The sequence below is a fragment of the Nannobrachium achirus genome, assembly GCF_963921795.1.
Source record: "Nannobrachium achirus genome assembly, chromosome: 7".
NCBI classification, from domain to species: domain Eukaryota; kingdom Metazoa; phylum Chordata; class Actinopteri; order Myctophiformes; family Myctophidae; genus Nannobrachium; species Nannobrachium achirus.
The window spans coordinates 30,175,964-30,188,928 of NC_137816.1; the positions used below are offsets into that span (position 1 = coordinate 30,175,964).

The following is a 12,965-nucleotide window of genomic DNA, read 5'->3' on the forward strand; positions in this document are numbered from 1 at the left end:
GTTTATAATATATCATGTACAACTAGAAGATTTGAAGACACTGAAAGTGTAAGAGAGAGCAGTATCTTTTTGTGACCATCCGTGTATTCGCTTAATGTGAATTTTGCTTAACTGGGCTTTACGCTGACAATCACTTCTCACAGGACCAATGCCAGACATAATTGTGTTTGTTATGTACTCCCAGGATAATGTTGGATCATCTGCTCTATGCAATAACTCTGTTACTGTAACTTAAATTGTATTTAGATGTGAGACAGCGTCAGACTTCAAAGTATTCTAGTCTAGTGTATCATATACTGTATAGGCATAGGATAACAGACTATCACAAACACAATAGGGTGAGCACTGAGCAGGCTAATGACTATGAGGATTTATAACCACTCTCAGAAACGTGCGCATGCACGCACACAGGCACACACACACGCGCGCGCTCACACACGCGCGCGCTCACATACACACACACACACACACACACACACACACACACACACACACACACACACACACACACACACACACACCATCACCTCCCCCCAGGGGCACTCAAAGCAGCTGAGAGGATTCCGTCATGAGTTAAAACCCATGGAAATGTGCGCGAGTCCACATTATTATCCTCCTGTTCTTCAAACAGGGTGTAAAAGGCAAAGAACAGGGCATCACATGAGGTGCATATGACCCATTCTCTAACCAGGCAAACAGAGGAGTTCAGTCATACTCTCCACCACAGATTAGCCCTCAGGTGGGAGGGGGAACATTCCACAGATATTACTCACACGCAGTGTAATCAGCCATCTATTGATTGTACCGATGGATCAAAATTCTAAAGCCATGTTTCCCTGACTGCTTCTTGGCTATCGTATATAACATAACAGCATAGTACGGTACAAGTGGAGCAGTGGAGCTAAAAGAAGTCATTTATTTTCTATCAAGTTCAACACTTTTCAACCATCTAAAATGTCTGGTTTGAGCCTTTGCAGTCTCATGTAAGCCTGTAAGACTAGAGTGTAGAGTAACAGAGCCCACCGCCCAGACAAATGTCTGGCATATGTCACTAACAAGGGAATAAGGTTCTAAGAATGATTACTCATCTCTACACGGAGAGAAAGAGTCTTGGTTTTTCACAAACGTAGCTGGCAGTGAAAACTGTGAAATGGTAAATTGTTTAGAACTGGGCACATGATCACTCAGTGGCTTTCCAAGGCTGGCATGATTAGGCCTACCTAGTAGCCAGACGGTGAAATCCACCATTGCTTTTGCTTTCATGGCTTTTATTATTATATGCCTGTAATTATAATAATAAGACGATAATTTAATAATAAACCCAAACAAAGAATGAGTCACTAACTACTTTGATATAAATAATGGCAACACTTCTGACTATCTGGAGATGCAAGTTGTTTGCGCATCAAACAATAATAGATTAAAAAGAAGTTGTTGCCCACTCCTGTTCTACAAGAACAGTATTTTGGGGGTGTTCTGTGATCACTGACCATCATGTCACTCATACTTCCTGTTGATTGTGCTATGGTTTTGGACAGAAAAGGCTGGCATGGCCTATTTAAATAGGCCATGCCAGCGCTTTCACATCAACTAGCTTTGCTCCATCTCAAGGTTACAGGGACGGGTCCATTCTGTCAGGGGGATCAGAGAATTGGCAAGAACAACCACCTTTTTCCCTGTGACCCTCTGCTGTCATGGTTTGTGGCTAAATGTAATCTTTTACCTGTGCTCCATACAGCCTGGTTCGCTCTAAACATGAGGGGTGATTTGACTTGCTTCCAGTCCATCAGTTAAATTGTGTGCTTTTTAACATACTGTGTCCATGTGAAACGTGACATAAAATGTTCATGCACTCTGTGAGCTTGTATATCTGCTATTTTTGAATAGCCAAAGTATAAAGAAATATGGTTAAAGTGGTTACTTTCTACTGTTTAGTTGAGGTATAACTGAGAGCCCACTTGAGAGGGTGAGATATTTCCCTGAGTTTAACCCCTTTCGACCTGCTGTCCCTATTTTGGTTATGCCATTATAGGTGATTGTCAAACATTTTAAAAACCTTTTTCTGTTGTTGAGATAGTGGTTAAGGGGAAGGTCAGAGGAGACGGGTGGGGGTACCGTATGATGAAGGCTTGGTATGAAGTAGAAACAGAAGAGGAAGTAAAGGAGTTTGAGAAAGAGCAGAAAAGTTAAGAAAGCTGTTAACACCAAAGCGATGGTGTCAGAGTGAAAGTGAATAGCGGGACAGGGCGGGAGTGAGTAATAATGCCAAGAGGAAGCGTGGCTTTCAACCCAACCAGCCACTGCAACACAGACATGATATAAGACTTTAAAACACAACGCTTGTTTTTCATCCTGGTTGAACCCATTACAGTCACTGGCCTCTCCTCCCTTTATTAATGGCTCCTCTAACAATCAATATGACCTCATGACTTCATCTATTTCCTCTCATAACTAGACAGACCTCGCACCATGCATCAGCCACGGTACACTGGTCACAGGCAGAGTCCATCTGTAGAGAACGCTACAGCCCCGACCCCACGCCAGGCTTTTGGGTCTGATGAGCGATCCCAATTTCCTAGACCAGTGATTCTCAACCTGTGTGTCAGACTCAGGACCCCCAGGGGGGTCCCCGTATGATTTTTTGGTGGTCCACAGATGATTTTTGCTTAATGGGCAGCATTGTTTTCTCGCTCAACAATGTAAAAATACATATGTTCAAATAGACTGTTCAGTTTAAGACTAAACAGGAATGTACTACATATACTTTGCTTTACATTTTACATTGTGAGGGGTGTGTGTGTGTGTGTGTGTGTGTGTGTGTGTGTGTGTGTGTGTGTGTGTGTGTGTGTGTGTGTGTGTGTGTGTGTGTGTGTGTGTGTGTGTGTGTGTGTGTGTGTGTGTGTGTGTGTGTGTGTGTGTGTGTGTGTGTGTGTGTGTGTGTGTGTGTGTGTACAGGAGCATTCGCTGTGCAGTGTAAATGTAATTTCAGTGTGCTTATGGTGTCTGCTTTCTAAAGCAATCTGCACATTGCAATAATATGATTATAATCAGAAGCTTGGTGGTCTAAAGAAAACCTCAAATAGAAGCCACATCAGCTTAATTAATAACCTCCTACATGCTTGCAAACATTTTGGCCTCATACAGTATAGCAGTTACTACTCACTGCATCCGACTTTGAAACTCAGGTGACAGTTCTGTCCAAATTTAAATCCATCATTGTCCTCAGTCATGGTGGCCAATGGCCATGAGTAGCTTTGAAAGTAATTAGACACGGCCTTCTCAGAATCCATACCTAGATTTTGGCTGGATAATGCCTCGCGAGGCTTTAGCAGCTCCACAGTGACGGTCACAAATCAAATATTCCTAATCAGGATTCATGATGGTTCTTCTTATCCAGAAGGAAATGCATGACTTTGTATTTTTAGTTGACTGTATACAATCTCCTGCTATAGGTTCCTGCCAGTGTTGCCACGTCTATGAAAACAAACCCAAAAGAAGCGATTTATTAAGCCACATGAGCACTTTAAAAACCTACGTATATGCATCGGATATTTGAAAATATTTTGTTTTGTTTGCAGATCTGCTACTTTTGTGTGAAGCTGTAGTATGATCAAGTAGAGCAGTGGTTTTCAACCTCTTTCATATCAAGGTCCGTTATTTATTCGGCATTTGAGCCGCGGACCACAATTGGATGAGATTTAGCCTCTCAAACCCAAGACTCCATTCCACGCTGTATTGATGAGAGAGAGATTACACCACACTTTCTACATTCTCCAATTGTGTAGACTTCTTGTAAATTAAGTAATGCAGATGATTAATAATAATGTTACTCTTGAGAGTGTACGGGTCCATTTGGTTACCAACTCTCCATCATTTAGCTGGGGACCACCTGGAACCTCCTCAAGGACCACTGGTGGTCTCTGGACCACCGGTTGAGAACCACTGAAGTAAAGCGTTTATTTTACGGAAAAACACACAAAAAAATGAGAATATGGAGATAAGAGGTTTCTGGCTGACAGCAGCGTTATTAAAGTAGGTTATGCAGACCTTTGATCTAAAGAGCACAACCAACAGTCTCATTGATGGTGACTGTAAACCTTCCCCCATTAAATTAAATATCAGTTTGCTGAATTGCACTTTTTGTTTTGCATAGTGATGAACCATGAAAACATGTTGTATTTTCCTCTCCCAGCAGTGTATATGGGCCAGCTGCTGTTATCACCAAGCATTTAACCCATACCCTGAAGGATGCAGTTGTACTGCCGAAACGTTGGTAATTAATCTCTGTGTCCAACAATAAAACTTTGGCACTTTGGCTACGGTACTTTTCTGTCTTTTTAAGACACTTTCTGAGATCACCAAGCATTTAACCACATGAACCATAGCATTCCTGTTTTGGTCATATAATAGGCAAACAGTAGGTGAACTAGACTAGGGTGATGAGTGCTGTCTGTATGTATGTGGGTGGGCAAGTTGGCACTCTGTCGAGGTGCCAACTTGTTATTTATATCAGGTCACACTTGTTGGTGGTGATCTCACCGAGAACGCTGCTCCCTCTTTGGCTAAAGGGCCTGCCTTTGTACTGTCGGCCGGATACAGACAGCCGGATACGACAGTATTGGCATTGGCGCTGCCCACACGATTCAATTCGATTACCATTCACCAGGTTTCAATTTCGATTCGATTATACGATGTATTGCGATGCATCACATTTTTCTATATTATTGCACAACATGGCACATTTTTCATCAGTCAATACAAGCAGTCAGATGTACTGAATACAATATTTATGCCAAACAGTTTTGCACATATGAGGTTTCCACCCGACAGAGACGGAAATCTGAGTATTTATCTTCCACCACTGGTGATAGTAAAGCATAGGATTGAAAATAATCATGGATTGGTGATTATGTCTGTTTTTTGTGTTGGGAGGGATTAGGTCCCTAATGTTTTGGTGGGAGGTTTGTGGGTGATTTGCTGTTTTTGCAGGGCTGCTGAACAGTTAGTGTTTTTTCAGGTTATATCTGTTGAGCACTTGCTTGACCTAGCCTGCATGATTTAAGATAACGTTGCTGTCGGGCAGAAACGTCTCTATATATAAAACTCTCCATATTTTAACTTTGCTATTTTTGAATTTGAATTCTGAAAAGTAACAGTTTTGGACATTTTTCCACCCGACAGCCGATAATATTGTTTGATGCCCCCATCCCCACCCCTACATCCTGTAGACTGACACTGAGATATAAGCAAAGTCATGATTTTGAGTTTCCACCAATCGATTATACTTTTCAGCGTTTTCAGTGTTTTATTTTTTATGGCCCCAAACAGGCGTGCAAATAGAAAAACTGCTGCCTTCTTCTACCACAGCTCAAATGTCTCTGTGATCTGCCTCAGCTTTACTCCTTAGCTTCAATGTTTTTCAGGCCAAGGACCCCCTAGCTGAGAGAGAGATGAAGCAAACACCCCCCATTACATTACATGTATCTTTATATTACAAAAGAGTAAGTGATCTACTTCCGGGTCATGTATCGCTAACTTAAATACCAAACCACTTGGCCAAGATGTACTACATATGTACTAAATATAGCTTAAAAATTCAAACACCCATGTCACCTTTGCAAGATGTCGTTTCCAAACCTCTGTATACAGTTGTATTCGTTATTACCCTCATATTTTGCCTCTGTATAAAATAGTCCGCCCCCCCCCCCCCCAATTTCTTTTTTTTTTTTTTACTTTTTTTTTTTTTTTTTTAACTAGATGTGAGCGGCCCGAAGGGCCGCGACCCTCTAGTTGTATACAATCGTGTTGCAGATTAAGCCTTTTCATGGATTTCATAGCTTCATGGACTTGTTTGACAGCACTATCATCAGTGCCAACATTCATGTTCATGTGTATTTTCAGAGATGTTATCACTTAAACCCTCAATACTCTGTTCTTGGTCTGCTCGTTTTCCCTCTACACCAAACCTCTTTTACTGAAAATAGCCGACCAAGGCGTTGTATGTGAGCTTGTAGATCGGTTATTTTCTGCAAATGGTCCCCCCCACAAATAAAGATTTGGTGTCCCCCTGTAGTAGCTCTGAGGACCCCCTTGGAGTCTCAGACCCACTGTTGAAGCCTTACTGTAGTTTCATGTGGTGAATGATTGGTTGTCTGTTCTTTGTTTTGGTCCCATACCTGATGTAGACTCCTGGGACTAGGAAGACTATTGTCTTTCAGCAATGCTCAGAGTGAAAAAAAAGGACAGAGAGACAAGCGTTCGTATGTGTCTCTCTCTCAATGAGGCCCTCAGAAAGTACTACAATGGACCACGGCTTGCGTTAGGTAGCCTGACACAGCGTTATATCGTGTTACCAAAGCGGGTGGAACGTGGGATTTGTTTGGATTGTGTGGAGCCCTGCCCTCTGTGCAGCCTGTACTTATACGGTATATCTTAGAATATCTTACAAAGATACTCCGTCTAAAACCTCTGAAACAGCCTCCTGGAAAATGAAACTATGAAAGGGCCGATTCATACTCCACTTTTAGAGACAAATGTATTTCGGTTCGGCTTCCTTCAGAAGTTCGGGGGGGGGGGGGGGGGGGGGGTACCGCCATTAATTCGGCTGTTCGGTGCCACCGAGATTTTGTGACATTTAGATTTTTATTATCGCGAGAACAATGGCTTCCACTTTAAAATTGCAACTTTTCAGGAATAGAAAGCCTGCAGTTTCTATAAGCTGGATTGGCAATTGATGATGTCACAAGACGATGGGTTTCTGACCTGCCCACAGCCCTCCTCCATAAAAAATAAAAGCTATTTTTGAGTGAGGACCAATTATATGAACATAGGTTGAAAAGTGGTGGAGTGCCCCTTTAAGTATTATCTTCAAGCCCTTGGAAGGCTCACAAATACATTCTTCACTGGGTGTGGTCCCATACTCGGCTGAGTCTATTTCAATGAGACTCATGAATAGAGGTTGTCACAATAGCACATTTTATACAGCACAATACTAAACCAAAACCATGAGCAGTATGTCACAATACGGTCTCTCAAATAGCCTAATTATACCATACCTACGGGCACAGAAATAACCTGAATTTGATATGTTTGTAACGGCGCTGCTGTACTTAGACACAATCAACCTAATCGACTCGTTTAAAATACTATGTTTGCTAGAGGTTCATTGTTTACCTGGTATCCTAGATTCTTTGAGGCACTACATTGTTCTCTCCTCATTCTACTTACGTGACTGTTACTCTGTTGTTACTCTCCCATCTCGCACTGCATAAGAACGTCTGCTAACAAACTAGACTATAATTGTACTTGGCTTTGGATTACATTATTTGTTTGTTTGCCAAAAGCTGTTTCCATCAATTGACAGTACTTTAGGATAAGTTGGTCATATTCCAGTGCCTTAGTAACCTTTGGTACAGTATAAAGATTGTGTGTGTGTGTTTCATCACAATATTAGTAATGTTTTTGTATTGTGTAATCTTAATTTATGAGACAAAGACGTGTTCACTCACTCCTGGGCGTGCTACGACCATTTTTGTATTGAAGCTGCCATATCCTGTATGGCCCATCCTGGCATAAACCTTTTTATCATTCTCAATATTTTATCTTGTTATGTTTGTTTGTTTGTTTGTTTGTTTTTAGTTTTTCATAAAGAATTTCCTATTTTATACTATGTCGCATGACAGTGTTGCGGAAAATGTAATAACTGCTCCACCAGCTCACGTGTCGCATTGTTACGCGTTGCCTATAAAATAGACTGCAACTTGAAAGTGGTTAAGTGTGTCTGTTGGGTTTTATTAATATTCAACCAATAGAAAAGTATCGTCGTTTATGGCTGCTGAGTGGCTGTCTGATGATAATCAGAAGGTCATCAGAAGGTTACCGGTTTGAACCTCGGCCCAAAGTGTCCACGAGCAAGACACTGAACCCCTACCTGCTCCCTGGGTGGGATACCCTCGCGATCGATGCTAGGAGTCTCCTGGTGTTTGTGGAAGGCATTCTTTATTCTTTATTCTTTATTAGGATCCCCATTAGCTTCCACAAGTGGTCGCTAGTCTTCCTGGGGTCCACACAATAATTCATACAGTAAAAACAGACAATAAAAAGGCATACTGCTCATACTGACAGACTATGGTCTATTTGTCGTTCTTGTCTCTGGAAAGCACTTTGGGTCAACTGCTGTTGTTTTAAATGTGCTATATAAATACAGTACATTTGACTTGACTTGACTGATGTTTAGTAGTACTACTACATGACACTCTGGTGTAGCCATCCAGGGACTTCTGCAATGCAGACTTCAGGGTCTAGCATTCGCAAGGAGAAGTAGGGGTGGGCGATATGGAAAAATACAATATCATGATATTTCTCCAAGCTGTATCACGATACACAATCTTATCACGATTCTTTTTCATGTTGGTTTTTATGGTTATTTTTCAAGTTCCTTAACAGTACAACCACAAAACTAAAATAAAAGGGAGTAACAGACCATTTAGACCAGTAGGCCTCAAAATCAAAATGCAGGTTTAAATGAGTTCTGCAATGAATCTCTGTATTAACAATTCAACAAGATTTTTTATAAGGCTCCCTCATTGTATCACAATATATACGATATCTCTGAAAAGGAATATCATGGAGACGTATCGTCTCAACAATATTTATCACCATATCACCAACCCCTAAGGAGAAGGGATTCTACAGTCACAGAGAAGAAGCTGAGCATACTGGCCATGCTTTCACACGTCTAGCTCTGACGACTGTCGAGTTGACACATGGGACCAGGTATTGTCCTGTTGTTATTAGAGGTGGCTAGCCAGGCGAGAATGTTATATAGGCGATAATAACCTCTGTTTACTTGGCATTTTGCCCAAGACCTACCTTGGCATTGCACACTCAGTCTCCGCTCTAGTCAAGAGCACCTGTGCCTGCTCCACAGAGTCACAGGACTCCTAGGAGTAATAGTGAGGCCAAGTTAGAAAATAAACCCCGGAAAGGAAGGACCACCTCACATTTTCACTTGTACATTATCTCTTACTGTATGTCGTTGCTGTGCTGTCGGGCAGAAACCTCTTACTGTATCTCCAATGTTTTACTTTGGGTAAAGTAATGTCCCACTTGACTATACTATATATATACTATATATAGTCACACAAAAGTGTCTAAAGTAGGGGCGCTCGCTGGCCTTGCGGTCCAGGCGCATACCACATAGGCTCTGATGCCTAACAGCGTGTCGCTGGTTTGAATCCTGAACCTGACGACCTTTGCTGCTTGTCACTCCCCATCTCTCTCCCCCATTTCCTGGCAGTCTAAAGCCCCAAAAACAAATCTTGTAGATCTGCTACTTTTGGTACTTATAAATTTGAATCCTGAAAAGTAACAGTGGCATATGAGGTTTCCATCCGACAGAGACGCTATGTAAATGTGCTCCATTAGTGAGTGTTTATAGTATAATATGGAACAAAATGAGGGTTCAAAACAAATAAGGACGACCTCGGTCTGAGGGTGAAATTATGCGTAGGAGCGAGAGGAGTAAAGCATTGCTCCTCTCCAGTCATCATGTTCTTTTATTATCAGTGTACGAGAAGTGTGACATGTAATCACTCTAACGAAAAGAGCGGAGTGCATTACCTCACCTCTATCTCACCCCGTCTTCAAGCCATCCAACATTATGAACAACAGCGCTAAACCAAATCCCCACAGAAAGAGAGGCGGCATGCTTTCTCCTTACCAGCCCCACCTCACCGCCTCCTACCTTCTGGAGCGGAAGGATTAACTCACTGTGATCTGGAAAACATGCTGATCCCGCCCACTGCTTCCAAGGCACAACACTTTTAATGGATGAACTTGTTGGCCATGCTGCCTGCTCTCTGAAGTGACTTCTATGCTGAGCTTCTAGTGCTGTCGGGTTACTCAAAAAACACTTCATTCAATTAACTGTAGGTCTACTGTATATGGGGGGATGATAAAAAATAATTAATAATATCACATTTTTGGACACTGCTGATTTTGGCCTAAATCACGCGAATTTGATGACAAATCACAACCTCCGTCCCAGATTTCTCACATGCCCCTTTTCTAGCGCACCATCAAGCCGATTTTTGAACACTGCTCCTACACACTTTGCCCTAAAATCACGCAAAGCTGTACACACTACACAGTATCTCTAAAGTCATGTCATGAACATGGATTTCCCATATTCCCTCCTGATTGGCTACGATTGCCTTCTAAAGTTTGTGTATGGCGACGTGACGGTCGCTTATCTCCCGATTAGGGAGTCTTACTGGTAATATTTAGGCATTTCGCAGATGCTCATATTTAGGCATTTCGCAGATGCTCTTAATAGTCAGCGATGGAGCGGATGTTTTAGGGAATGCTCAGAAAGCTGCCTTGATCCGAGTGAGTGGGGTTGTAGGCTTTGGAGGTATGGGGGTGCCATACTCTGTTTTGTACTCTTTGTGGGCAGTACTGGGAGCCAGCGGAGGGAGTGTTGAAGGGGGGGAGACGTGAACATTTTGGCTGGTTGAAGACCAAGCGTGCTGCAGCATTCTAGATCATTTGGAGGAGTTTCAGTGAACATTCCACAGACACCAGGACCCTGCAAACCTGTGCTATTCGATGCCAACACACGGGCATCGATCACGTGGACGTCCCCACTCATTCCCTTTGTGGATTTGATGATGCATGAAAAGTAGTGGAAAACTAGCCAGATATATGGAGCTGATCCAGATGATTTATACGTACAGCTCAGCTGCCCTGCAAACAACCATGCACCCTGGGTGCTACTGTTACACATTAAAGTGGAGGCCAGGCACATCCATGCTTCTCCCAGTGGGGCTGTTAGCAGTTTGGGATATGCATAGAGGACGTGCAGGGACTGAACAGAGTGGGAGGGTTTGTGGCAGGAGCAGGAGCGTCACAAGGGGTAGGAAAGTGGGACTGAGTTACCAGGGCCCAAGGTGGAGGGGCCCTAATAACTTTAGCTATTGAAAAATAGCAGATATACAAGCTCACAGCGCGGCACCGAGTGCAGCGCTGCGAGCTTGTAGATCTGCTATTTTTGAAAAGTCGTGAAAATGTGTGCAAATCTTTGAATATATGTATTTTTTTAAGCGAACATTTGTAACTAAAATTTTGCTTCTGGGGTGTTCCTGGAACTAAATATTTTGAGATGGGGGTCCGTGGCCAAATACATATCATTTTTGGGGGTCCTTCACATGTAAAGTTTTGAGCTCCACTGACATCGAAACATAGATTTTTCAAAAAACCTTAGAAGGATTTGAAATATTCAAAGATTTTCATGATTTTTCAAAAATAGCAGATCTACAAGCTCGCAGCGCGGCACTCGGTGCCGCGCTGTGAGCTTGTATATCTGCTATTTTTCAATAGTTAAAGCACAGGGGCCCCACAGTGAATCCTTGTACCCGGGCCCAGAATTTGGTGCGACACCCCTGGGCAGTAGGGTGGTTTATGGAGCACTGAGAGCCTGGCAAGTGTGGGTGACGGTGTATTATTTATGGTCAGATGTCCCCAAATATTCGGCAGAGTCCTGAATGACCAGGTGTCCCAAATCCTGAATCCTGGGTTTGTATTCGTTATAGCTTAAATAAAGTCCAGTACATGAATTATGGCTGTTGTATTAGTGTTTAACCATGTACAGTAAGTATTGCAGTGAATTGATAAGCAACTACTTGGCGACAGCAGTGCATACTGACTGTAGCTACGGCATTGAATATAGCTAATATACAAATAGACGATATACGTACAAGCTCACAACGTGTTGTATTGTGAAACTCTGAGAGCTTAGTTCGGCTAAGCTTGTTTGGCTATTTCTGCTATTTTTGAACAATTTTAAAATGATGAAATACAGTAGGGCTTAAGTGGTAGGTCTTAACTTCATTTGTCATTTAGTACATGTAAATAAAAAAGTCACAGCCAGTGTGAAGTGAGTGGTGCTTTTTATGAGTTCATTTCATTAAGTGTCCCGCAAGGCTTTTCAAATGAGCCAAGTTTGGGACATACATACATACATGCATACGTACGTACGTACGTACGTACGTACGTACGTACGTACATACATACATACATACTGTACATACAGTACAAACAGACAAAACCAGATGTACTGTAGGAGATGTTCGCACCATTGAAAATAACTATTGTAGAGAATAAGTCACCCTGTGTGGGAGTGACCATTCTGCAGCTTCCTCTTATATGTTCACTTTGCCTTTGATTGCAAAGAAGTCAAGGATGCCGGTAAAGGCTCACCAAAAACACAGCTGTCTTCTGTTGTCAAAGCTCTAAAAATACTGAGCTATATTTAGAAAGTATGATAATCGGCCTAATTTCGCTGCCAGGTGTCTGGTGTGAGGTGTAGGTGCACCGAATATGTATATACTATACGAAGTACGCACATCTCTAATGTGACTTTTAAGATTATTTTTAATACCATTGGCCAAATTGTCAAATATTACATAAGAAAGAAGCAAAGTACTTGTCAGGGTGGGGGGTCCCCAGTTCAAATATGAATATTTTGGCGGCTCCCCAGTTCAAACATGATTATTTTGCGGGTCCCAGTTCCAACAAGATTGTTTTGTGGGGGTCCCCAGTTATACTGTTATAACTATATTGTTATTATGGTTGCTTATATCTAAACTTTATATTATACCATCACTTATAATACTGATATAATACGTTAAGATATTTGGTAGCTTGTAAGAGCCTAGATGTCTCCGCTAGCCCTGATATAGTAGCTATTGTTTATGTTACAGCCTATCTTGTTATAGTTCAGCTCGTCCTTGAAACAGCTACAGTATAATGGTCCGAGCCCTGTGCATCTTGACAACTACCGTACCACCGACTGAGAGTACTCCCCATGATTGATTGATTGATTATTTTATTTTTGTGTCCTGCACAGTGCACACAAAGACACCACTTTACGGCTTACAGCATGACAGTATAGTCACATAATACAT

General features: G+C 42.1%; 1 protein-coding gene across 1 annotated transcript in view; it reads left to right on the forward strand.

The window, feature by feature from the left end:
- Positions 1-12,965, forward strand: part of adam10a (ADAM metallopeptidase domain 10a) — a 122,260-nt gene that overhangs the window by 43,004 nt on the left and 66,291 nt on the right. The gene's annotated exons all lie outside the window — the stretch shown is intronic.